The sequence below is a fragment of the Balaenoptera acutorostrata genome, chromosome 10 (genome assembly GCF_949987535.1).
Source record: "Balaenoptera acutorostrata chromosome 10, mBalAcu1.1, whole genome shotgun sequence".
NCBI lineage: Eukaryota > Metazoa > Chordata > Mammalia > Artiodactyla > Balaenopteridae > Balaenoptera > Balaenoptera acutorostrata.
This window is the reverse complement of record NC_080073.1, coordinates 28,816,176-28,842,600: the sequence shown is the minus strand read 5'-3', so window position 1 is coordinate 28,842,600 and position 26,425 is coordinate 28,816,176. Positions and strand designations below refer to the sequence as shown.

Sequence of the window (26,425 nt, the reverse complement as noted above, 5' to 3'; positions counted from 1 at the left end):
GACCCAACATGGCTACTCGTCTGGGAACAGACGCGCGGGCCAATAGGCGCAGAGCACGTGCCTACACCGGGCCAATCAAAAGCCATAATGACAAAAATCCCTGTTTAGGGGGCGGGAAACACTGTCGCTCTCTGGAAAGAAGCTGAGGTGAGAATCCCCTCAGAAAGGGATTTCGTCATAATCCACACAATCTTTTTTTACCAAATGTAAAAAGTAAGATGATTGTTTAGGCTGTGCTGCATTTTTGCTTCCTTCTTTCCTCCCAGACGCGCTCAACTTACCCACCCCTCACTGTTTCTCACTGTCTGAATTTCCTTTCGCTTCGTTTCCTCACTCTGGATCTTTTTTGATTCCTAAAGCCTTCCTTTCTTTTGTTTCTCTCAGCACGCGGGCTCACAGGCCTTACTTGAACCGGTGTATGACTGCACTCCGCCTTCCCTGGCATCCTAACTAAAATTGAACCACAGACTCCCCTGTCCATTCCTTTCTTCTTTTTTTGTGTTATTTTTCTCCTTAGCTCTTGTCCTTAACCAAGCATTGTATATAATTTATCTTTTTTATTATCTTGCCCCTTAGAATGAAAGATCTGTTGTAGATATGGGGTTTTTTTCTGGTCACTGCAGTGTTTCTAGCACCTAAAAGTATAAATAGTATCTATAATATATATAGTATATTTTATATTATAAATTTTAATTTAAATTTATTATATATAATCCATATATTTATATACTATAAAATTTCTATTATAATATTTTATATAGTATATATATACACCCATACTATATGTATTACATATAGTATGTGTATATATATATATATATATATATATATACATATATATATATATAATAGGTACTCAGTAAATGTATTTCGAATAATTAAATGAATTATTCTCTATTCTCCCTTTCTTTGGTGCAGATCAATTCAGTTCATCTCTGACCACCGTGGGGCCCTTGTGCTTGCTCCCTTTTTAAATTCAAAATCATTCAGTATATTCTGTGCCCATTGCCATGTAGGTGCTGGAGAAATTGAATCATTCTCAGTTCCTAACCTCAAGATGCTCCTGGTCTAGTGGAGGATGACAAGCAAACATAATTTTGCAAAAAATGCAACTGAAAATTATAGAACAGCTAAATAATTTCACAAAGGCATACAGCTCATAAACAGGGACTAGAATCCTGGCCTTCAGACTCTTGTTACTACACCATGCTGCTTCTTATAGCTACCTCTCTTCTTCAAGATTGCCTCCTTCCCTTTTCTTTCCTCCCAATCCTGGTGCCAAGGAAAAAGAGACATTTGCCAGTCATCTTTTACATTTAAAAGAGAGAAACAAAGAGCAATTACACTTGGACAAACACTTAGATATGTCCCTACTTTCCCTGACACCATTTCCTTTTGTTTCCTTTTTTTTTCCTCTCACTTTTTTCTTTGGCCTGCTTCATTACATGCAGGCGATTACACCAAGTCTTAGATCTCACATCCTTTCTGATGTTTGAACCCCACAGATAGTAGCGAGGTGTCCTACAAAATGTCCTGGTGTGAAATACTGATGTCTTAGGAAGCTTGGCTCAGAGAATGTCACAGTGGATTATGGTCAGTTTCCAGATCATCACACAGACACTGTGGCCACATAAAATAATAGAGAATTGTGAATAACTAGGTGAAATTGAAAACAATTGCAGTTAAAACAGCAGAAATGTGATCAATATGTGTACAGACTAATTTCATGCACAGGGATTAAAACCCCTGTCCAGGCTTCCTACCCTAATCTTCCGTTAATTTGGGGTTGTTTCCTATAATACAGCAGTTCTTTCTAGCTTTTATGAGAAAAAAGCAGTCCCAGCTTTTCTCAGGCTGATTGGCATGAGAGATTTCAACACAAATGTCAGTAGCCAGACTAAATGTGGAAGAAATTACTGAACCATATGAAACTGGAAAGCTCAACAACTAGACTCTTCTCCTGAGAAAGTCTCAGCTTATAATCATTACATCTCCTACTTAGCAATCAAAAGGTAAATATCATGAACATACTTAGGATCTAAACAGTGGTATCTAATGATTATTAAACCATTGTCTGGCAACCTACTATGAACATATGCATATTCAGCTGTGAATGACGCTGTCTGATTGGCATGACCTTCAGCAATATATACTTTCACAGAGAGCTTTAAGACATGGCACTTAAACCGGTTTGCAGGGTAGAAATTGAGACACAGATGTAGAGAACAAACGTATGGACACCAAGGGGGGAAAGCGGTGGTGGGTGGTGGTGGTGGTGTGATGAATTGGGAGATTGGGATTGACATGTATACACTGATGTGTATAAAATGGATGACTAATAAGAACCTGCTGTGTAAAAAAAAAAATTCAAAAATTAAAAAAAAAAAAAAAGATATGGCACTTGCCTTGGACCCAGGACATCCAAGTGCCGAGATAATCAGTGGGGAGATGACTGTCTGATCTGCAGCTTCATTAGTAATCACCTGGAGATGACATCTTAGTTTGTGTTCTCCCACAAATATATCCTGAGACAAGTATTCAAGTGCAAGTAGTTTATTTAGCAGGTAATTGCAGGAAACTGCAGTGGGAGAATATGAAAGTGAAATGGGGAAGGGAAGACAGACAAAGAAGGTGCGCTATCAAGCATGTTACTGCTCGGGGTGATCAGAGCTTAATCTTCCTGGGGAGCTCTAGGAAATAATGTGGAACCCATGCCTTAGATTGAGCTATCCCACCAAAGGGACAAAAAAACACTATTGTTTAAACACCATCTCCCATCAGTCAATGATTGGGGGCTGTTTTCAGGGGCTGTTAAGTCCCTGGCTCTTCATCATACTGTATGAAAGGCAGAGTTGCTCAGTGGCCTGAGGCAGCCAGAGATACAGGTGCTGCCATGTACTGGTGGGGCACCAGTACTATCTGCTACAGGTGGCTTTGGTTCACCACAAGCTTTTATCACTGAGACTAGCAGAATAAGAATAATTCAAAATTAAATAAATACATACAAAAAGAACCAACCAAATGAACAAAAAAACCAAGCAGCCTACCACCTTGTATACCTCATCACGTGAACAGTTAAAATAGACAGCACTTTCTAAATCCTCACTAAAACAAACAAACTGAACAAAAACAGCAACAACAAAAACCTCTTTTACACTGGGAACTTTTTGGGGACTTAAGGAGAAGCTTCAGACGAACTGGGGTTTAGTAGAGAGGGGAGGAATGAGATCAAGAAAAGGGGAAAAGGGAAATTAAAGAAATATTGCTGGAGACAATGTGTTGTTCATTTCATGATATTGAAGAAACATAAGTAAAGATTTTTGAGAAATTAGCATTAAATGCATAAACTGTGTCTTTAGACCTAAAAGACAGTTTTTTTCCCAGTTTTATTGAGATACAATTAACGTACATCACTGTATAAATTTAAGGTTTACAGCATAATGGTTTGACTTAACATATATTGTGAAATGATTACCACAATACATTCAGCTAACATTCATCTTCTCATATAGATAAAATAAAACGAAAAGAAAGAAAAAATTGGAAAAAAATTATCCTTGTGATGAGAACTCTTTAAGATGTACTGTCTTAACTTTGCTATATATCGTACAGCAGTGTTAGTACAGCAGCTGTAGTCATGTTCTACATTACACATCTAGTACTAATTTATCTTGTAACTGGAAGTTTGTACCTTTTGACCACCTTCCTCAGTTCCCTCTCCCCCAAGCCCCTGCCTCTGGTAACCACAAATCTGATCTTTTTCTATGAATTTGGTGTGGGGTTTTTTGTTTTTTGTTCTTTGTTTTAGATTCCACATATAAGTGAGATCATACAGTTTGTCCTTCTCTCCCTGACTTATTTTACTTAGCCTACTGCCCTCAAGGTCCATCCATGTTGTCACAAGCAGCAGGATTTCCTTGTTTTTTATGACTGCATAATATTCCATTATTATGACATTCCATATAATATTGCATATATTTGACAACTTCTTTATCCATTCCTCCGTTGATGGACGCTTAGGTTGTTTCCATGTCTTGCCTATTGTAAATAATGCTCCTATGAACATGGGAGTGCATATATCTTTTTGAGTTAGTGTTTTCATTTCCTTTGGATATATTCCCAGAAGTGAAATCGCTGGATCATCTGGTAGTTCAATTTTTAATTTTTTGAGGATCCTCCTTACTGTTTTCCATATGGCTGTACCAGTTTACAGTCCCACCAACAGTGCACAGGGTTCTCTCATCACATCCTTGCGAGCATTTTTTATCTCTTGTCTTTTTGTTGATGGTCATTCTAACAGGTGTGAGGTGATACCTCATTGTGGTTGTGATTTCCATTTCCCTAATGACTAATGATGTTGAGCATCTATTCATGTACCTGTTGGCCTTTCATATATCTCCTTTGGAGAAATGTAGAAGTCAGTTTTGTGAAAGACTTCTGTGGGTTGTGCCATAATAGCACTTCTTCATAGCAAGTAGCTTTACTTGAAATTATAGTCCCTATTTATGTCTTTCTGTTTATCATCTTTCACCTCCAAATAGAATGTAAGCCTCTGAAGGCAAGAAGTTTGTTTTTGTCTTATTCAATAGTAAGTACTCAATAAATATGTGGTAAAAGAATGACTATGTTATGGCCACAAAAGCAAACAGGGTAGGTACTACAAGGGCCTGATATTTGTACCACTCACTGAATTCAGCTAAGCCATAAAGTAAAGAGACAAAAGTAACCCCACAATAACCTCTCATTATCACAAAGCTTAGGACCACCCTGATGTGTAAAAACCTGGTCGTCACATACTCTTCTGCTTTAGTCGAACACTCCCAACAGCTCACAGGACCTACAAAGAAATCTTTACCATGGAAACAGAATTTCAAAACTGGAAAGGCCTAGAGGTCAAAGAGTTGAACCCCTACATAATTCATCTCAGCCATATATTACAGGTTATAATCCAGACTTTGGGACAAGAGTCTTGGCGGTATTTATTTAATTGGAAAAAAATCATATCCAGTATAAAAATACTGTACTAGAATAAAGAAAAAATGATGCGTCGTAATACAAAGTATAAAAAGGTTGGGAAACTCAGCTGTACCCAAATGTTCCCACCTCCTTCACAATTTCTCACCCCATAATCACTCAGCTTTTTGGCTGCTATTGGAGAATTCTGATTGTTAGTAAGAGCTACCTCATGATACGCTGAAAATTCTCTAAATTTTTCCCCTATCTTTTTAAAAATTCTCTCATCTTATTTATCCTTTTGTTGTTCTGTGTTAAATATATTCCTTGGGTGGATTTGTTCATCAGATATTTAGAGACCAGTCTATTCCCTAGTTAGTGAACATATGCATGCTGTCTCCTTTTAACTATGCCTCATAAATAATCACACTTAATCCTTCTTACTGCCATCTTTTGCAATCATCTTCCAGTTACCTAGAACATAAGGTACATAAAACTAAGCTCAGTGTCCAAGCTGTGATCTCACTAGGGTGGCTCAGAGTTAAGCTATGATTTTTTATCACTCTCCTTCAAGAAATTATGCCTCTAAACACATTGCCCTGGTTTCACTGCAGCTTTAAAGGCATTTCTTCATTCTAGAGGATAAAACCGACTAAAAGCATTTCCTAAAAATTAAAAAGTATATTTCCTTAGTAGAGAATTTACTTCAGAATGGGGTGCAACTTCAATTCAACTTAGTGTTTCATGGATTGAGGGTTACTCTGGGCCAGTCACTGTGCTAGGGGACAGGAATCACCAATGAATCAGACACAGTCCCTGGTATTGTACTGTAATGGAGGCCATAAACATGTAAACAGGTGAGCAAATCAACGTAATGAATAGAAATCAATACCAGAATGAGTCCATTTTTCTACCTACAGTAGAGGAGAAAGGGGGTTCTAGGCAGAGGCAGAGGAAGCACATGGCAAGTGCCAGAGCTCAGGCAGAGTAGATTCACCAGTCCCTGACCTAGAGTGGAGGTAGGGCAGTGGTGAAAGACACTGGAAGTGTCCCGAGGGTCAGCCCATGAGAGTTTGGTAGACATCCTTCTTAATTTTCCATAAGAGCAACCGAGAGCCTTATTAACTATCGAATGAATTGCTTAACTTGAAGGCAAAAGAAAAAATGCATTCCACAAATACTTATTGAGCACCCACTAAATGTCAGGCATTGTTCAAGGTGCTAGGGGTACAGCAGTAAATAAGTCAAAAAAAATTCCTACCCTCATGGAACTTACAGAAGAAAAGATAGACCATACACTAATACACAAATTCATGATATATCACAGGTATTGATTTTTTAAAATGCTATGAAAATAAGCAGAGTGAGGGACTAAAAAAATGATGGATGGTCTTCTCTTGGATAGGGTGGTCAGGAAGGCCTCTTGGAAGAGGAGTCACTTGAACAAAGATGTCAGTGAAGTGAGGAGGCCAACCATGAGGAAATCTATGGAAGAATATTCCAGACAGGCAAAAGTAAGTGCAAAGGCCTTAAATAAGAATAAGCTTGGCATGGTGGAAGAAGAACAGGGAGGCCCATTTGGCTGGAGAAAAATGAATGAGAGGAAATGTCATGAGAGATGACGTTAAAGGTCACAAGAAGCCAGACCATGTAGGCCATGGTAAGGTCTTAAGGGAAAATGTTAAACTATTCCATAAAAATATTTGCCAGACAGTATATATGGTATGATCTATTTGTGTAAACGAAAGGATTGTGTGTTACACACATAATTATCAAGGTCTGTAATCACTCATCCAGAATTTTGGGGACAGGTCAGTTTTGGAAATTAACAATTTTTTTGTTTTTAGAAAGGTAATATGTGCTTATACCATTTAGTGTCTAACATTCCTGGAACAGTCTTGGGATAGCACCCTGTCATCAAACGTTAATATTTCTGCAACGAAACACATACTGGGTAAACAAACTATAAATACCCCCATATCAGGTCAGCCTTTTGGTTTTCAGACCGTTTTGGATTTCAGAATTGCAGATAAGAGATTGTGGATTTGTACTTGCACTTGTGTAGAAAACTTCTGGGAGCATCCCAAATGATTGTGAACAATGAGATTGTTGGAGCAATGAGATGGGATTGGTGGCATAAGTATCTTCTATTCTAAATACTTTATACTGTTCTTGACTTCTGAACTTTTTTTTTTACCATATATTAGTTATGTCGTTGAAGTAACACTAATTTAAATTAAAAAATAAAATGTGGATGCTAATGTTTTTATTCATGTAGTCTTTGGGTAGTCAGCAATATGGATGACATTAAGGGAAAATATTTTAAACACAAATGTAATAGAAAAGATTTTGAATATGCATTACAAAATTGCTTCTAAATTTGAGTGTTTTAGTCATGACATTCAACTTTTACCATGTCTGCTGTGTGCTTTTTGGATTTTCACCTTTTTAATATATTTGTGGACTGGAGAGAGCCATAGTATCAAGATGATTTTGTAAGGAGTAGGAAAATTCTAAAATTCAGTATCAAATGTATTTTTTAAATTTATGGTAAATCGTATTTCCTCATGTTTCAAGAAGTTTCTTCTGTTTTCATATAGAACATGGTCCATTCTCAGGACTTGTGGTCGTTTCTGTTTTGTTTTTAAAGCAAATCTGTGGGGGTTTTGTCTGTTTTGATAACAGGATGTCATGCTTGTGATAAATACTTGCCTGAAAGAGATTTATAATATACAAACCCCTAAAATATTTAGACATTTTTAAATTGCAGTTTGCAACCTCCCTATTTCCTAGCACTCTCCCCCAACAAAAATTCAGAGAGATTTATTTAACAGACGCCGTGTTTCATGGTGAATGTTATTGGCTGTGTGGCTGAAAACTGTAATTAGCCATGCCTCACTGATTCATACATGAATCGTTTTGAGGTTTATTATTCCACTGGAATGTTAATGAACATGAATACAAAATACTTTGAGGGATTTTCTTTTTATCTTTGCAAAGTACATATAGTAAGGGGAAAAAAATCATTTAAAATAATTAATGAAAAAATACTTGGTGTATATAACTAGATCCTTGATTTTTTTGAATAGTAAGTAAGACTGTATAATTTATTGGAGCCTCTTCTTTATGAAGCACACAGTGACTTTGCATACACTAATTAATAAAGCTTCAGGACCCCTACCATGTAAATGTTAATAAAACCCAGGAGTCCTAACTTTTCTGACCTTTGCTCTAGTTTCCAGATGAGACACTAGCTGACTAAAATGCTTCTACATCTTTGAAAACAGAATGTCCATGAAACCGACATTCAGAGTTCAGGTGTCATTTATGAGTAGCATTCTCTTATGAACCTAGTTGAAAATAAAAGTAATTTAGAAAAAATGATATTTCAGCACTGCCTTAATCTAGGAGGGATTTTCTTCTTGAGAAAATTAAACCAAACACAAACTGGAAGTATGACTTAACTGGGCCTGCTTCTGCATTTAGGGTCACCAAAGCACACTGTAAATGGAAATCAGATTGCTTTAGAATCCAAGAACAAACTCTACTTTTGACCTTTAGAAAAAGCTCATGATGTATATGCCCACAAAATAAACAAAATAATTTCAAAGCAAATTCGTTGAGTGCACCTGACCTTTGAAACAGAGCAGATGATGTTAATCAGATTTGTACAACTTTAATCTAGCTCAGGCTCCATCTCTCCATGTAGTTTTTAAATATCATAAAGAAGAGTCTCACAAAAGGGAATCTTTCAAATCAGAATAGATTTAGAAATGGAACAGGATGTATGACCTTGCTTCAAACAATGAAGTATAACTCAGACATATAAGCAAGTGAGCACTATGACCATAAACCAATATACTGTGCTCTTGAGGAAAAATGACTTTTTAAAAATATTAACCTAAGCACATTGTAGACAGCTTCTCAATATTACAATAAAATATGGTTTGAGTCCTGATAATGTATGAAGTACCTTTGGGAAACTTTGAGTAGAAAATGGCTTGCATATTATAAAAAGGTGTTCCATCTGATCACTGCATCTGTTTTTGCCCAGCCATATCATTTCTGCATTTTGGACTTCAAATGTTTGAGCCATGGCCTTTCTAGAATAGCCTGTTAAGTAACTTGGTAGATGTATGCTTGTCTTCCCAGGATTGCCTCCTTTGGGTAACCAACCCTGACCTTGTAACAGAGTAATCTTTCTCAATTCAGGTGGCTCTGATGGGGCTAACCACGTGTGTTTCTGCCCAAAGAGGCAGGTGAAGAAGCTGTTCAGAGAAAACAGGCTTGACCAAAGTACTCCAAGCTATTTGGCCACGTGATTTGTTCAGAGATGTGCTCATGGCCCAAGCTGAGCCAATTCCTTCAGACAGTTTGTCAGAGAGACCATGAAAGACAGTCCCCCTTTTTCCATGATCACAAGCTATAATGGTAGCTGTGTGGGGCTGCTGGTTATCTTGCCCACTTAGGAATTAAGTCAAACAGGGGTAAACAGAGCTTAGAGGTGAAGAGAGATGAAAAGAGCCCGGGTGGTATTGCATGCCAGATTCCAGTTTTACCTGAAGCCACCCCTTAGACTTGTGAGTTCAATGAGACTTGTCTTATTTAAGTTGGTTTGAATTAGTTTTTTGTTACTTGCAGCCAAAGGAGTCATAGCTAATTCGTAAAGTTTAGCTTATAGATAAACTCTTAAACTACCCAGAAAAGGAAAGTGAAATGAAAGAGATAATGAGGTTGCTTTAGACGGCAAGAAATCCAAACACACCAGCCTCTGCTCTACCCGCACCAAAACTGTGCAAGAACTGGAGATGTTTAGCCTAAAAAAGAGAAGACTCAAAAATAAATAAATTAAATTTAAAATGTTTAAATAAAAAATAAATAAATAAAAATAAAGAGAACGCTCAATATGTTCTTGCTGGGCTCAACCATGTGAAGGTCTATTTTGTGAAAAGGGAGTTGGATTCATTCTGTAGAGTTAAAACTCAGACCCACAAGTGCTTGTCACTCAGAGTTTTCTATTCAACATGAGGGATAACTTTTCTAACAATGAAAGCTATCATAGCAAACATAATGTGACCATCAACCAGCAACAGCACTTCTTCTTTTGCTAAATGAGAGGTTGGACAAAGTGACATCTAAAATCCTGTCCAACTTTGTGATTCCTTGATTCAATCAAAGTTTGGTCGTGATGATTATATTTGTAATTTATCATAAAACACCTCAACCTTTCAGCAAATCACAAATCAATACAAGTCAATCATATAAAAGGAGGCATAGAGGAAGGAAAGTGTCAGGCAAGATTTCCTAGAGGAGATGATACTTGCACAGTTTTAAATACAAATGGGACTTGGTTTATATCACACATACCATGTTGAAAAACTCTGATTCTTTAAGAAACTATTTGTCCCTGTAATAGTTTATTTTAAAATATGTAAATACATATATAATGACAATATATTAAAAGTACTATAAATAAATAATTTCCCATGTCTTGAGTATATTTGTAGGCATATAGCTAACAAGCATTAACACAGCAATGTATTCTAGACCCTCTCAGCCAATGAATTTGAGTCCCCATTATTGCCCTCTACCATTCAACTTTGAGTTGAGAGTGTTCTATAATACATATTCTTGCTTCTCTTTTTACTAGTATTTTGAGTACTGGAAATTTATTTTGTATCCTCAAAAGCATCTTTGACATGCAGTGCTTAACAATACATAACTAAATGACAGCACCATGCTAAAATGCAAGTATTATAGAAGTTCAGGGTGCCTTCAAGAAGTGTTTGAGAAGACAGAATCAGGCAAATGGGGACTGAAAGATATCCTTTGGCAATATGAAGGGCAGTAAACACCAGTGCAGCCAGGGAGATTCAACAAAAATGTTATGAAAGCTACTTAGAAGAAATTATTGGGAGAAGGCACATCATGATGTAAGGGGTTTTACAGAGAGCAGAAGTGTAGTTGCCATGTGAAAGGCTGGAACAATCTCCATGGGAACAAGGATAAGAACGTCCAGGATAGTGCTGATCACAGTAGCACTCCCATTTTCAGGAATGGAACACCCCATCCATCTCCTGCCTTCTCTCTAAAAAGGGTTTGTGAGTGCTGCAAACCAAGAGGGGAAAGGCATTCAAGACAGAGAAAATAACATGTGGAAAGGAAAAGAAATGCGAAACAGGCATTTTAGAGAACTGTAAATGGTTTAATTTTACTCAAGAGGAAGATATGGTAGAGAGGGTAAAAATGAGACTGGAAATATCAGCAAAAGTCATGTTATGAAAGGGCTGATAAAATTCCCTAGACCAAGGGCTTGACCTGCTAAGGAATGGGGAACCAATGATTGGCTTTAGTATGCAAGTGGTATGATCAAGTTTGAATTTTAGAGAAAAATCTTTCTAGTAGCACTGTGGAGGCTTATCTGGAATGGGATATGGCTCCAGGAAGATCAGTGAGGAGGTCACTGTTAACAATTAGACAATTTTTTTGACCTGCCAAATTACTAAATAATAATGATAAAAATTAATAATAATACTCACCCCAGTAGCATAATAAGTTGGTAAATTTCCCAAAAGCTATGCAAATCAAGTAAGAACTTTTTTTTTTTTTGATTAACAAAAAGGTCATACCCTCTGACCCAATCATGCTATTTCTAGGAATCAACAGTAACAGAATAGAGGTGCAGACAAAAGTATATGATCAGTGATATTTCTTCCCACAGCCTTATTTCTGAAAAATTAGAAATTATTTTAATGTTCAACAAAAAAGTAATGGTTAAATAAATGAAATATGTCACTGTCATTTAAAATGTTTCTAAAAATGTTGAATGATATGGATAAATGCCCAAGAAATAATATTAAATGAAAGTTCAGAGAACAGAATTAAATATATGGTATAAGTTCACTCTTCAGAAAATTATATACATTTAAAAACTGGGAAACACATAAAAATGTAATTGTACTTATCCCCAGGTGGTGGAATTATTGATGATTTTTATATTCATCTTTCTGTCATTTTGTATCTTTGATTTACTGTCATGAACATGTATTACTCTTGCAAACAAGTGTTAGGTTGAATCATTTGAAATTGCCTTCTATGGACTGAATTGTGCCACAGCCCCATTCATATGTTGAGGTCCTAATCCCCAATGTGATGATATTGGAAATCAGGTCTTTGAGAGAATATTAGGTTTAGGTGAGCTCATGAAAGTGGGGCCCACATGATGGGATTGGTGCCCTTATAAGAAGAGGAAGAGACACCACAATACTATCTCGCTCCTTTTATCTCTCTCTCTCTGTGTGCACCCAAAGAAGAGTCATGTGAGCACAGTGAGATTGTGGCCATCTACAAGCCAAGGAGAGATCCTTGCCAGAACCCAACCATTATAGCACCTTAATCATGGACTTCTAGCCTTCAGAACTGTGAGAAAATGAATTGCTGTTGTTTAAGCCACTTAGTCTATGGTATTTTCGTTATGGCAGCTCAAGTTGACAAATACACTGCTGAAACTGACTCCAAAAAAATGGCAATTCCATATGACTCAACCTATTTAAAAGAGAAATCAAGCAAGAGATAGTCATTGGAAATGCCCTCGAAATGGATGCTAAGGGCCAGAACTAAAGCAATAACAGTAAGGATGAAAGATGAAAAGGATATTAAGATAGTAGAATCAGTAACTTGGTGATTGATAGGATTGATAGAGTGAATAAGAGAGAACATCTAGAAAATGAATCTAAATCTTTTACACTAAGAAACTGGGTGATGACAATGGTATTATTCAAAATAAGGAATATTCAGAAAAACCTGTTTGGGAGCTAGCCTCTAAAATGGCCCCCAATAATCCCTACCTGCTGGTATTCACAACTGTGAATACTTCCCTTCCTCATGTACAGATTGGTCATTATTCTACCTCATGTATAATACTGCAGAAATGAGCACACCACTTCAGAGATGAGCACTCACTCCCAGAGAAGCCAGCTGCCATGTTGTGAAGGCACTAAAACAGCCTATGCAGAGGTCCACATGTTGAAGAACTGAGGCATTCAGCCAACAGCCAACAAGGAACCGAGGTCTGGCAGTGACAACAGGAGAGAGATTGGAAGCAGATCCTCTAGCCCCAGTCAAGCCATCAGTCGCCTGCAGCCCTAGCTGACAACTTGACTGTGACCTCATGGGAAACTCTGAGCCAAACCACCCCACTAAGCTCTGCCTAGATTCCTGACCCACAAAAACAGTGAGATAATAAATGTTTGTTGTTTTAAGCTGCTAAGGTTTGAGGTAACTTGTAACATAGCAACAGATAACTAATATGACGGGGTTTGATTAATTTGCTGATCTAAAGAGCTGAATATTCCTTGAGGGCAGGAGTCATGTCTTAATATTTAAGGCCTCTTGTTGCATGCAGTACATGGTCTGTGTTCAACAAATATGTTGCAACCTGAAAAGGTAAAAAGAAAACTGGAGAAGCTGGCAAAGTAGTCTGGACACATCCTGGTAGGGACCCAATAAAGGGTCATGAGATATAACCATTCAGGGTAAAGATTTGTTTGAAATAAAATGTGGTAATGACTTTATTTCTTGATACTGCTTTAAGGATTTGTATTGCTTGTAAGTGTATGTACTTTAATAATCTTACGTGCTTCAGAAGTCCATAAATCCAAAATGACTCCAAATTGTAGAGCTCTAAACGTGTAACAACTGATTGATCCCATTAATGCTTGGACACTTGTCAGAAACAAGGAGAAATAGAGTGCAATGGACTGAATATTTGTGCTCCTCCAAAATTCATGTATTGAAATCCTAACTCTCAATGTGATGTTATCAGGAAGTGGGGCCTTTGAGAGGTAATTAGGACATGATGGGAGAACTGTCATGAATGGGATTAGTGCCCTTATAAAGGGACTCCAGAGACCTCTCTAGCCCTCTCTTTCCATCATGTGAGGATACAAGGAGAAGTTGGTAGTCTGCAACCTGCAAAAAATCCTTACAGAACCCGATCATACTGGCACCCTGATCTCGGACTTATAGCCTCCAGCACTGTGTGAAATAAATTTCTGTTATTTATAAACCACCCAGTTTATGATACTTTGTTACAGCAGTCTGAACTAAGACACAGAAGATGTAATAAAGAGAATCAGTCCATTAAAACCGGGTATACAGACCATGATGTCTGGTCTCTAGTTTGATACTAAAATAATCCCATAATAATCCCACAAACAGCCCCCCCCCCAGATTTTACAAAACCAACTCATATTGTTTTCATCCCAAAGCTCAGTGAAAAATAGAAGGAATTTGTGAATTTCTGGAATACACCGTATGCCTGATGAGAAGGAAATCAGCAAAGTCTGGGGTGCTCTTCAGAGATCACTTAATTAAAAATTAAAAAATGAAAATCTCGCATCCTAGCCAAAACTACACAAAAGGTTCACAAGAAACATTTCTATCTCTGGATAAAACCGCAAAAGCTGAGAAAGAAGAGGCAGGAAGGCCAATGAGTTAATCCACTGCCCATATGAGCAGGGATTGGATCTTGCAACTCCATCATTTACTAGAGTCTAGTTCCATTTGACATCTCCTCAACGACCCAACTCTCTTAGCTCTTGCTTCAAAGACTACCTAATTAGGTACAGCAAATAAGAATTTCCCTTCCAGAGCATGACTGGTTTTTCTTTATTTTATATCATTTCATAATTCACTTTGATAGTCCTTGTACTACTTCCATATAATTTGCAGCTTTCAAACATTGGAAGATAGCATTACCATGTACATTTCATTTAACTAAATTGTAGTCTGGCAGCTTTTACCTCTTTTAAAAAGAAATAGCAAGAATATCTTTGACCTTATATCTTAACTGTAATTAAGATATCTCCAGTGTTTTCCTCTAGTAAATCAATAAGTAAAATATGAATTGATACAACAAATTCATTCATACTGAAAAGCAAATAACGGAGTATTTTTCATGCTTCTCTTGCAGTCAAACAGAAGGACTCCTGGCTGTGTGACCTTTAGAAAAACATTTAACCTTTCTATGCCTTTGCTTCCTAATCTGTAATAGGATAATGGTTCCTATCCTTAGGATTGTTGTGAGGATTAATTGAGATTATGTAACTCTCTCCCTACAACCCAGGTAGTAGTATTTGTAATATCTCTCAAGTATGAATAGAATTATTTGGACTTCCTTTTTCAAAAGGAGTTCATATTATTTCATTAGTGCCTCATCACCTAAAATAAGCATTATGAAAGCGTTTCATCTGTTAAATTCTTTTTAGATTTTGAGTTATTAGCAGCTGCTGAGTTGCAGCATCCCAAGATGCAGTGGGCAACACCATGATAGGAGGCATGCAGGAATATACATGTATGCACACGTGCGTGACTATGTACATGTGTATATATATACACATACACATTTGCATATATGCAAAACACCAACAACGGAATATGGTAAAGACAGAGATATTTATATTGAGGTAGATTATTTGTATATTTATATATTTTGTTGTTCTGGTTTGAAAAAGACATGGTTATTCCTGTATACCGTCATAGCTGAGAAAAAAAATGGTTCATCTTAGCACCTATGAGCTGCCTTTCTGCTGCCAAAGCAGCTATTGCAGACAGTTTATTCTTTTGCCTCTTCTCTTTACAGGCTTATTTCCCACTTCCCTGAAAGAAAGCTTGAGCTAAACTCACGTGAGGCAGAAGAGTGAACTAAAACAGCTCAGGCTCTAAAGCCCCTTTGATTTGCCCTCAAATCCAAACCCTGCTGCTTCCAACTATGAAACTGGCTAAGTTACTTAATCTGAGCTCAGTTTACCCTTTCGCAAAATGGGAATAAAGAGACAACCCACCTCATACAGTTGTATTGAGGATTAAATGAAACAACATATGTACAGCACAGTGCCGAGCACACAGTAAGCCCTTAACAAAATGGTGGTGGCGGTGGTTATTGCATGAGACAGGATATAGGCTCCAGCTGTTGCAATGAATAACAAAGACCCAAATATAACAAAGGCTTAAATAAACAAGGCAGAATTATATTTCTTGTCACTCAGCACTGATACAGAAACTCTGTGGCACCAGAGACCCAGGCTCGTTTCATCTTGTCGTTTTGCGTAATGAAGTGGTAGCTTCCATCTCTGAGTCCAAGACGGCTGCTCCAGCTTCTGCCATCCTACCCACACCTCACAAAGGGAAGGTGAAAAGAGGTTGGGTAGTTATTTGTTCATTTATTTTTCTAGCTATATATATATTTTTTTAAATAAAATTATTTTATTTTATTTATTTATTTTTGGCTGCGTTGGGTCTTCGTTGCTGCATGCGGGCTTTCTCTAGTTGCGGCGAGCGGGGGCTACTCTTCATTGTGGTGCACATGATTCTTATTGTGGTGGCTTCTCTTGTTGTGGAGCACAGGCTCTAGGTACACGGGTTTCAATTTTTGTGGCATGTGGGCTCAGTAGTTGTGGCTCGTGGGCTCTAGAGCACAGGCTTAGTTGCTCCGCGGTATGTGGGATCTTCCCGGACCAGCGATCGAACCCGTGTCCCCTGCATTGGCAGGCGGATTCTTAACCGCTGCGCCACCAGGGAAGTCCCTGTAGCTATATATTTTTGTGTAATAAACCAAAACAAAAAGTGACATAGAACAGCAATCATCTCTCATGGTTTCTGTGTCACAGGAATTCATGAAGGGCACAGCCAGGATGGCTTGTCTCTGTTCCACAATGTCAGGAGCCTCCTCTGGGGAGAATCAAATGTTGGGGGTGACTCAGTGGCTGAGGGCTACAGCCATCTCTAGGGCTTCCTTACTCACATGTCTGACAGTTGATGCTGGCTACCAGCTAGGACCTCAGCTGAGTTCATTAGCCAGAATACTTCCATGTGGCTTCTCCATGTGTCTGATTGGGCTTCCTAACTGTATCGTGGCTGGGTTCCAGGAGAGACCGATTCAAAGAGAACCAGGTGGAAGCTTCACCTTTTTATGACCTAGTCTCAGATGTCAAATAGCATCACTTCCACCACAGTCACAAACCTGCCCAAATTCAAGAGGGGGAACATAAACCCCACCTCTCAAAGGGAGGAGTGTCAAAGTCACAGTGCAAAAAGGATCATATGGGATGGAAGAATGTAGTGGTCATTTTTAGAAAATGCAATCTGAGACAATCAGCCTGTGAATGACATAGCAACTTTATGGTAGCTATTATTTGTTCATTCATACTTTCAACTGATATTTTTTAGTGCCTCCAATATGTGAGGCACTGTTCTAGGTTCTAGAGATATGGTGGTGAACAAAACCAAGTCCCTGCCCTCATGGTAATTATATTCTAGTGGGAGAGACAGATAATAAATATATAATACACCATTGGGTAGTGATGAGTGCTATGAAGAAATTAAAACAGAGTAAAGGTATAGAAAACGACAGCAGGTAAATGTTATGTAGATAGTATGGTAAAAAAAGGACTTTCTGGGGAGGTGACATGGGAACAGAGACCTGAGTGGTCAGATGGACCAGCCAAGCAGGAGCTAGGAAAAGAGCATTCTAGGCAGAGGGAACTGCCCAAGTAAAGATGTGAGGTGGAATACACTTGGCTCTTCCCAGTATAGCAGTAAACACATGTGACTAGAGTATAAAGATTCTGTAGATGGGAGTCAGAGCCTACCAACAAGAGCTTTTTTTTTTAAAGCTCATTCTGGCCACTATGTGAGAGAGTAAGAGTGAATGTAGAGGTTATTCTAGTAGTCCAAGCAAAAGGTGGGAGAGTAACCCTGGAGATGAGAAGTAGCAGATTTGGAATCTGTGAAAGGTAGGGGCAATAGGACTCACTGATGGACTGGATGTGGGGTGTGAAAGAGAGACATAGAGGATGACTATTAGGTTTGAGGCTCTGGTTTGCAATGGAAGTCTCCCCAGCATATCAGAGCTAGAGGCAGTATCATACAGTGGTTCATATGCCTTGATAGAGGCTCAAGGTCAAAGCATAAAGACTGAGACGCCCCAGCAGTGACCTTGAGTTCCTCCCATTCCCACCAACCAAGGTCAGGACCAGCCCCACACACTGAAGTTTAGCTAGCAGGGAGGGAATTAAGCCTCTCAGATGAGGAGAGAAGGAAGCAGAGGGGTGGGCCAGGAGTGTAGAAGACTATTTTTGCAGTAACAATGGCACAAAGGAATCAGGCACCCCCAGAGCAAAGCACAGTGGAGCCCCACGGAAATCAGGCCTGGTAATTCCCTCAGAATCACGGCCTTTGCTTCCTTTATGCCAGACACCCAGTGGGTGCTCCGTGAACACCATTGACCACAAAAATGATGTTGTTGACTGGGCAGCACTGCCACTCATTTGACCAGTTATTTATGATCGTTCAGCTGATTTCCCACTCTGGTAATCGTCTTCAATTTTACTGCAAACACAATTAGGGCATGCCAACACAAGTGCTTTACCACCACAAAAATAGATCTTACCTCCTACTGGATGCCTTTATGCACTAAATTTGTGGCTAACAGACCCACTATCAAAGTCCCGGGCAGTGTTCTCCTGCCTGCAGATGAAGACAGTTGTAGGAAAAGTCAGTAGACTGAGGTTAGCCCTACCAGTGTAGGATGGAGTCTACATTTTTTTTCTTAGCAGTCTTAGTCCACCTACTTCTTTCCCACCATTTTATTATAACCTCGAGATATATATATATATATATATATATATATATATATATATATATATATATATAGGTTTTCTTTTTCATTTCAAATACCAAATCTCAATTGATCTAGATTGGCAGTCTTCTTACTATTTTTGTGCTCTCTCTCTCTCTTTCTTCTTCTCTTATGTTTCACACTCAAGTCAAACTGAGAAAAAAAGGTTTGAAATTACATCCTTCTTCAATATCATACAATTAAACCTTTTTTTCTTCAGAATATCTATTTTTCCCTTTCCAGATTTCCCCCTAGTGTTTATTTCTTCAGTATACTTATGGAATATTGTTTCTTGATGTCAAAAAATTATGCAACTTAGATCCTACACATATCACTACCTTTCTCTACCAATTGTAACTGATGGAAAACAGAATAAGACAAGTGCAAATCCAAAAGGCTGGCTTCCCTTTGTGCTACAGTGCACCCACCCATCTCCACTCCAGCCCCCTTAATTCACATAACCAGGGAAAGCAATCTCCTAATAATAATTCCAGAACACATTTCAAACAAGAAAAGAATTGTGAATTCTCTAAATCATAATATCTAGGGCCAAATGGAAAAAAATTGGGGATAGTCCAAATACTCTCAATTAGCACAGCTAATCAATATTTGATTTATATTTCTTTGAGACATTTAAACTATAGATTTCCTTCCCTGCTTTAGAGATCTCTCAACATAACTTTGCAAAACTACCCTACGTGTGACTGATAATCACAAGTATTTCTCCTGGATGGATGGTCTAAGTCTTTTTTTCCTAGGGCTTCACTAGTCCTCCTTTAACTGTTTTTGGTTTTATTTTTAGGTCGATAATGAAGGAATACCTGTCTCATCAAAATTGATTTATTAAATATTTGTGAGTGAATAAATAACTTACTGATCCTCTAATCTTAGAGACTGAAGGCTTAGTGGTTTTAACAAATTGAGATTCTAATCCTTACCCTCTTCTTACTTTCCTGCTACCTAAGGAGTAACTCTCATCAGCTCTACTAAACTCTCATTGCCATTTAAACCCTGAGTTTCAATTTACGTATTAGTCGCATGTCAAAATAACAGTAAACTAAGAAAGAAAACACAGAATCAAAGTACACTTTCCACAGACTGTTGTAGTTTTTAAACATGTCCACGATGTTTCGATGCACTGGCTTTGTGACTCACTTCCAACGAAGAAAATATGCAGAAGTGTCTGTGTGTGACTTTCAAGATCAGGTCATAAAAGTCATTGCAGCTTCCACGTTGCTCTCTCTTGGATTACTTCCTTGGGAAGAACCCAGCTGCCACGTCATAATGACACTCAAGCAGCCCTTAAGGGAATTCCAAATGACAAGGAACTGAGGCTTCTTGCCAACAACCATGTAAATGAACCATCTTGGAAGTGCATCTTCCAGCCCCAGTCAAGCTTTCGAAAAGCTGCGGCCCTGGCCAATGTCTTCATTGCACCATCATGAGAGACCATGAGCCAGAGCCACCCAGTAAAGCTGCTCCCTAATCTCTAACCCACAGAAACTGCAAGGTGATAAATATTTATTGTTTTAAGCTGATAAGCTTTTGGATAATTTGTTTTGCAGCAATAGATAACTAATATACTGATTATTTCACTGATGCATTACCCTCTTCCCCATTTTATCTTACATTGGTAACTGTTATCTTACACTTACATTTCTGTGAGCCCCTCTAGTCATGACAGATGATTATGGCACAGAATATCAGTGCAACATTTAACTGACTCAAAAATATATGCAAATCTGTGTATTTTTAAAATTAGAAAGTATTTTTTAAGTGTTGTCTCTCTGATAGAAAATACTTATAATAATAGTAACTATCATTTATTGGCTATGAATATGTGTGAGGCAATTATATTCATATATAATATATAATTATACACTATAAACTAAATTATATTTTTATGTTATATATTATATTTATTATATTATAAAATTATTTCATTTTGCACTTTTCACAGCCTTTGCAACTGACATCTTCATCCCCATTTTATAGAGGAGAAAATTAAGACTCAGAGAAGTTGAGTAACTCATTAATAAATGGCAAAGTTGGAACTCAAAGCCATATCTTGGAACACTAAATTTTATGCTCTTTTTGTATGACCACAAAAGATTCATATTTTAAAATTTTCACCTGATGGAAGAATAACCCAATACATATATGTGGACTTTGAATTTAAACATGTACCTTATCAGACAAGGTAACTCACAGTCTTCCGATAACACAGTAATCAAGAGCCTAAATTATTATATTATTGTCTTCAACCAGTTAGATTATTTTTGCATCCTTGTTAATGCTTTAGAACATATCAAATGGATGTGGAGACTGTTCCTCTTAGCTGCCCCCCGAATTTTCATCTTGCAGGAGGGAAAATTCTTTTACATTTTAATGAGCTTACTGATACCATTGTTTATCAATTTCATTCTCTATTACTCTCACGTAGGCTATAAAAATCTTAGAAAGTTGTTGGGAAAAATTAACTCAAACGTCTATATCATTGAAGATAAAATAATGTTTCTTTAGAAATCTATCTCAATTTCTGAAAGAAGCTGTGTGGAAATACACTCAATCTTAGCCTCAATAGATGTTTTTTTTCACCATCAAAATGATCCTTCAGTTCATTTCGGTCAAAATAACAATAAAAGTTGAGATGATTGCTAGAATATTTTTTTTCTCAAACTGCTGTATTTCTTTTCATATCAAGACTGACAATTAGCAATGGTTTCCTACATTCACAGGTGAATGATTTTCTATAATTTCTAAAAGAAGTGACCCAAAATGAATTATTTCTAGACAGCTATATTACTCTGTTTGTTTCTCTAACTTCACATTTTCTTAATTCAGTCAAAGACTAAAGGGATTTTTAAATTTCTCAGCAATGGATCTCATTGTCTTACATTTATATTGATATGATTCTTCATAGTAGCAGATTTTTTTCCTTTCATATTTTCAATTTGACATTCCAGACTGTTCAATTTGTTGAAGGACAGAAGGCTTAAGAAACACATTGATCTGTTTTTCTAAAACTGTGGAGCTCCTATAGTCTCCTTCTAAAACATGCATAATAAAAAGTACATCAGTATTTCTGGGAAATAAAAATTTTTCCCAATTTAGCTATTAGGCAATTTCTTCTACATTTTTCAGTACAAAAAAAACTTAACAACTGGAAGATCAAACCAGGAAAACCCAAATATTGCTTTGTAAATCCCTCTACCATTTTACTTGCAACAGGTCTTTGAAGGACCCTTACCATCTTACATCTTGCTATGGAATTATTTATATAAACACCTGTTTTCTTCCCCAGTACCTTATAATCAGTATATAGGCAGGGCTGTTCTTTCAGAAGTTTGGACCTTCTTTAGCTCCTAACTGGTATTATCTATCAAATTTAAAAGATCTTTTGTGAGACTTTTACCCCTGTAGGATTTCAGACACAGTGTTAACAAAAAAAGCAATGGAATTGGTCTCTATGTGAAACTTTTGAAATTTGTCACTTACTCATCCATTCTTCAAAAGTCTCTATGGTAGAGTAAATTATTGGTTCCAACTCTTCGCTCTTCTCTGATAGAATTAACCACATAATTGTACATTTCTCTTTTGTACATTTCTCTTCCATTATGAGTGAAGCATACTTCTCTGCCTTGCTGATATCACATTTGGGTCATTAGCATACTTGCTTTGGCCAGTGAAATATTAATGGGGACCATAAATGTGCTTACACAGGTTGGCTTACCTCTTATATTCTTGTTATCCATCATGAGAGGAACATTCTACAGGTAGCTTCTGTTTCAAATCAGGATGAGAGAAATGTAGAAACAATCTGGACCCAATATGTGGATTGGAACCAAGGTCAGCTAATGCTGACCAAGCACAGTAGAACCTTAGCCAAATGTCAATCCCTGAGCAAAACAAAATTAAATGCTTGCTATTGTGAGGCACTGAGATTTGGGATAGTTTGTTACACAGTGTTATTGCAGCAGTAATTGTCTATTACTATCTCCTCCCATTAGTTCTCATGTCTTTGTTGAAAAGATTAATGAGTTAATACATTTCAAGCCCTCAGTAAGTACTGTTTGCTGTCATTCTGTCTAGCTCTACATATGAATGTAAGCTATAAATTGAGAGATACCAGACCCCAAATGTGCAGAGGTGAGGTGTGTTGTCTGCTGCTCTGCCCAAGTAGTACCATCCACTCATACTCGCAATATGGTGTAGTACATGGCACAGTTGATTTCAGAGACAAATGAATTTTATTACAGGAAAATTGAGATGTAGTACAGGAGAAAAAATCTCAGTCCAACCTCAACTACTGAGAAGTAACTTTCTTAAAATCACAGGCAAACACATTTTGTAAGGGAAATAGGAGAGTTAAAAGATGGGCATTGATATGACTCCATCTAATTATTAATTCAGCTTCAATAATCTATCTACAAAAAAAGAAAGGGTTCATTTCTATCCCAGCTGTGCCCAAAGATTTGTTATCTCCACATTATTTTAGAAGCAAAAATGTTGGAAACAACATAAATGTACAACAATAGGGAATTAATTAAATTTTGATACAGATGTATAATGGGATAGTATAAAGCCTGTTGTAGAAAAACGTTGCATAATATGTAAGTATACCCATTATATATTGCTTAAATGGAAAAAAAAGAGCTATAAAATGTTATTTGCAGTTTGATTCCATATTTTTTTAAAAACATACATTTAAAATGTGAAAAAATACTCAAGTTCATGCATTTATGAGAAATGTAAATTAAAACTACATCAAGAACAATTTTCATTTATGAGATTTCCAAAGACCCGGAGTTCAATAACACATCATTTAAGAGGTTAAGGGAGAAGATATACTCATCCATTGCTCATGAGAGCTATAAATTGCTGCAATTTTTATAGAGGATAACTTGGCAATATCTACAAAAATTACAAATGTATATAACCTTTGATTCAGCTATCCAAATTCTAGAAATTTGTCCCAAGATACACTTTATTATTTTATTATGTGCAAAAATAAACACATTTTATTATGTGCAAAGTGACATATACAACAGGTATTATGGGTTGAATTGTGTCCCCCTCAAAATTCATATATTAAAGTCCTAAACCCCAGGTATCTCAGAACGTGACCTTATTTGGAGATAGGGTCCTTACAAGGTAATCAAGTCGAAATGAGATCATTAAGGTGGGTCCTAATCCATTATGACTGGTGTGAAAAGGGGAAATTTGAACACAGAGGCACACATAGAAGGAAGATTATGTGCAGAGACATAGGGAAAGATGGTCATCTACAAGCCAAGGAGAGAAAGAGGCCTGGAACTAGATCCTTCCCTACCAGCCCTCAGAAGGAACAAATGCTGCCAGCACTTCAATTTTAGATTTCTAGCCTCAGAACTGTGAAACAATAAATTTCGATTGTTTAACCCACCCAGTCTGTGGTGCTTCAGCCCAGCAGCCTTGGTAAACTAATACACAAGATTACTCATTGTAGAATTACAAAAACAGAAGGTTGGAAACAACCTAAATAACCATTAATTGGGAACTGATTAAATAAATTATTTATATATTTATATATCTGTATTATATTTATATATACTTATATATTGAATGCTATACATCATTTTTTTTTTAATATTTTATTTATTTATTTATGGCTGTGTTGGGTCTTCGCCTCTGCGCGAGGGCCCTCTCCAGCCGCGGCAAGCGGGGGCCATTCCTCATCGCGGTGCGCGGGCCTCTCACTATCGCGGCCTCTCTTGTTGCGGAGCACAGGCCCCAGACGCGCAGGCTCAGCAACTGTGGCTCACGGGCCCAGCCGCTCCGCGGCACGTGGGATCCTCCCAGACCAGGGCCCGAACCCGCGTCCCCCGCATCGGCAGGCAGACTCCCAACCACTGCGCCACCAGGGAAGCCCCATCATTTTTAACAGAGGATATTTTGTACTAATATGGAAATATCTCTAAGATAGACTGTAAAATGAAAAAACAAGTCACAGGACAATTTGAATGTTAAGCTACTATTTGGCTCAAGGGGAAAAAGGAAAAAATATACATAAAGTTATTTAAATCTACTTAAAATATCTCTGCAAGAAGAGAGAACAGAGAACATTGGGGGACTCCATGGAAAGGAACTAGACAACTGAGGTTCTGAAGGGGGAAGATTTTTAATTTTCTAACGTTTTTATCTTTTGAATTTTGAACCATGAAACTGATTCAAATACAGTCCACATGTATGTGTACATGTATATACATATATTTCTAATACATTACATATATTAGAAATTAATTGAAAAATATAAGCCTGTAATCTTAAGGTAGGGAGATAAGAAGGTTTTTTAAATTCTTGTCTTTTTTTTACTTAAAGTATTACCCTTGCAATTAGAAAAATCACTACATTTAAAAAATATTATGTCATTTTAAAATAGGAACATACAGACAATAAGAAGAGGACTGTTTTGTTTTGCTTTGCTTTTTAATCAGAATGGTAGCAGGAAGTACATTAAAAGAAGTACTTTAGGAAAAACCTGCCAGCCATATTTTGGCCTGAGAAACAGAAAACAAAAGCAATATTTAATAATTTTCATGGTTATCTTGAATTCCACTTGTACTCAGTCAGGGAGAATCATCTTCTTTCAACAGATAAAAATGCAACAACATAGCTTAATTCATTTGCTCAAAATATATAAACCATCATTCAGTAGGATGCCATTAAAATAAAGCCTACATGTGCCTACTCTGAAATTTAGTCTAGTTAGAGCTAATAATAGTCCACTACTATAATTAAGAAGAAAGAGATGCCTTACCATCGTATGTAAAATGGCATAAACAAACTGTATCATATCTGAAAGATTGTCTCTCAGAGGAGAGAAATAAAACTGAGGGCAGGTAGTTGAGCCCTTATCAATTCATTAATGAACTAGCGAACTCTTCTGTATAACAGATAGCACCACAGGGCCAACCGAGCTAAAGCCAGCAGTGATACTATTGTACGTGAAGCAAAACAGCTCCCACAGGCATACTCTAAGATAAACCATGAAAAAGAAAGCTCTGAATTATGTGAATTTTAATGTTGACTTTGAAAAGATTTCATTTTTCTATAGGATTATCTAGGTCAACAATAGACCTTTACAGGTTTGCTAGTATTAAAGGTCTATAGAAGGAAATTGCTTATTGAAAAAAGAAGAGAGAGAGAGAGAAGCCTGTGCAATTTGTATTCTCTTGATTTTACAAAGCAGACAACATATCATTCATGGCCTCATATTTATCTTTAATATGCAGCTATTCAAGAACGAGGTAGTCCAAATGGGTTTTTCATTTGCTGGGTTAAAAAAAAAAATCTTGTCAAACTCAGTAGAGAATTTACAGACCACGAGGTAAGATTGGTTTTACATTACAGGTAGATTTAACATCCCAATTTCTTGAGTCAGATCCAAATGCTTCTCAGTTCTTCTTCTTTTCCCCCTACATCAATTGGGATAAAATTCTTGGCTCTGCTTCAAAAGAGAAATAATACATTGGTATTTGATGCTGGGCCTCCTTGAGGAAAACAGAGCCAAAAATCATGTTTCCATAACTCCTAGTATTATAAAGAATGTTGAAGTATCTGGACAGTGGATACTCCCAGAAATCACCTTGTGCAACAAGATGTTTCCAAGTGCCCACCAAAGACCCTTTGTCATGGTTTTAAAACATGTGTACAACTTTTTTGACACTCTTCCCTTAAGGGATGAGGGTCTATGTCCCCTCCCTGTGAATCTGCACTGTTCTTAGTGATATTGTACCCACAAGAATGCTGTGG

At 37.3% G+C, this 26,425-nt stretch overlaps 1 long non-coding RNA gene across 1 annotated transcript; it reads left to right on the top strand.

Moving 5' to 3' along the window:
* The first annotated feature begins 113 nt into the window (after positions 1–113).
* On the top strand, positions 114–13,984 carry LOC103005411 (uncharacterized). Its single transcript, XR_451958.2, has 3 exons — positions 114–147; positions 6,359–6,467; positions 12,882–13,984. It is a non-coding gene; the product is annotated as an uncharacterized LOC103005411 (long non-coding RNA).
* Positions 13,985–26,425: the final 12,441 nt, after the last annotated feature.